Source organism: Pteropus vampyrus, unplaced genomic scaffold (assembly GCF_000151845.1).
Source record: "Pteropus vampyrus isolate Shadow unplaced genomic scaffold, Pvam_2.0 Scaffold215, whole genome shotgun sequence".
Lineage (NCBI taxonomy): Eukaryota > Metazoa > Chordata > Mammalia > Chiroptera > Pteropodidae > Pteropus > Pteropus vampyrus.
Window position 1 is genome coordinate 4,142 of NW_011888996.1, and position 2,556 is coordinate 6,697.

Sequence of the window (2,556 nt, forward strand, 5' to 3'; positions counted from 1 at the left end):
CGGGGCCCCCAGTAGACAAAAAGGAAAAGTACATTTCAGCATTTCTAGAAAAAGAGAACAATAAATGCCAAGTCCTCCAGAGTAGAAAATGGCATGGTATTCTGTGGAACTGAAAGTGGTTTGTTATATGGCTGGAGAGCTCTGTGTGTGTGTGTGTGTGTGTGTGTGTGTGTGTGTGTGTGTGTTAGATAAGATTTCAAGCTTTTTGACCACAACCCAGAGTTAAGAAATACATTTTACATTACCACATAGTGTATGCAAAACGGAAACAAAATTTCATGAAGCAACATCCTATTTAATGTACTCTTTTATTTTTCTACTGAATTCTACTTTTTAAAAGGCCAGTCATAACTCACTACACTGATTTCACAAAACACTAAGAGGCACTGTCTGCAGGCTGGGAAATTATGGCCTATATAATGTTTAAAGACTCTGATAGTCTGTGAACTAGTCAACCTTTCCATGATTTACATGACTGTGACCACTATTAAAGTTAGAATAGATTGACAAAAGACACCCTTCTGGATATTTATTCAGCACCTACAATAAGTCAGACACTGTGCTACATGCTAGAGGTACAGTAACAAGGCAAAACAAAACATAGTCCCCTACCTTTGTAGAATCAACAATTAGTCTCACAGATGAATTATTCGATACAATATTAAAATGTGTATTTTAATATAAAACATACCTAATGCAAAAAAATTCAAATTATGTAAGAATATAACATACTATTCCCCTCTTCTTATAAGCAAAAAAAAAAAAAAAAAAATCCCTTACCTTTTTGTGTATAAAGTTTCTGTGTTTATTTCATTAGGACAGAAGGACTGAATTTCAGGTTAGTTGAATCTCTGACCTTTGGGAAGTGTTTTGGGAGGAGTGCAATTCAGTTTCCTGGAGTTTGATCGCCTCTAATATGACAGCTAATTTTGTGTATCAACCTGACTGGGCTAAGGGATGCCCAGATACCTGGTAGAACATTATTTCTGGGTGTGCATGTGAGGGCACTCTGGAAGTGCCCTCTGGAAGAGATTAGCGTTTGAGTCTGTAGGCTGAATAAAGAAGATCACCTTCACCAATGTGGTGGGCATCATCCAATCTGTCGAAGGCCTGAATAGAATAAAAAGGTGGAGGATATGTGAATTTGCTCTCTCAGCTGGAGCTGAGACATCCACCTCTTCTTGCCTTGATAGTGAGGATACTGGTTCTTATGCTTTCTGATTCAGATGGGGACTTATGCCATCACTCCCCCTCCCCCATTCTCAGGACTCTGGACTCAGAATTCCACCAATAGCTTTTCTGGTTTTCCAGCTTGCATATTATAGGACTTCTCGGCCTCCATAGCCACATGAGCCAATTCCTCTTATATATCTCTATATATCCTGTTGGTTCTGTTTCTCTGGAGAATCCTGACTAATACACCTATCATGAGAGAGTAGGTCTAATCAAGTTTCTCATCCAGAAAAGTGGAGGATCTAATCCTTTTGGTGCCTCACCCTGGATATGCTACTTTGAGATGACATCCTACTGAGCAGCTAGCTAGCTGATCTCTTCATATCTTAACTGCAACAGAAAAGCTTTCAGGTGACCAGAGACACTGAACAACGCTATTAGGGCTGAGATGACATAATCAGTTTGGGCATATCTGCCTGGATGGCTTTTGCCTGATTCCCCCAAGGCTGCCAGAGATTAGATGAAGATTCCAGGATTCTAGCATAAACTTTTGTTTCAGTTTGGCTGTCCAGGGAGGGAGTGAAACTTCTGAAGGGGACTGAAAAGGAAACAATCTGAGGAATTTGGATATGATCACACCTTCGGGTAGAAGATCTGATTTGAGTCCTTCACCATTCATTCAACAGATATTCCCAGAAAATCTGCAGATGCCAAGTTTCTTTGTGAGTGGCTACGGGGGCCTCAGAGTTGAACAAAGTTCTCCCACCATATTTAACATACAGTGAGAACAGTTGGAACAACGTGAGCTTCACTGAGTGTTCTCTGGAGAAGCTGGGCATTTTATAGCCATTGTGTTTACCCAGGGTTGGACATACACAGAGGATCGGATTAACCTACTCTTATTTAGTTGGAAAGGAGTTTGGAGACAAGGAAAAGAGGATTTAGTGACTCCTAAAGTTGCTAAATTATGTTCAGGAAAATGATGCTTTTGACTTTATTCATGAGGGGTTTTATATTTCCAGTATATTTGTTTTCTGATCTGTTTATAAAATGTTCCTGAGCTTGTTCCGCATTCTTTTGACACTTCCTGATAAAAAATCTTTTGCTGTCAGTCTAGAGCTTTGTTTCTCCATAAGAGATATGTATTACTTTCTTCTGTATTCATTTTCTATTCAGGTTAAGGCAATTCACAACTTGTTGAACATATGTTGCAAACACCTTAAGAACAGAAACTGAATCTCACCTATCTTTTTTCCCCTCTGCACAACTGGCACACAGGAATGCAATTTAGAACAGTTAACTTCTATTGAACACCTACCACACAGACTTAAGCCTTGCATCCAACTTATTATCTGGCCATGAACATAACCAACTAAAATGAGA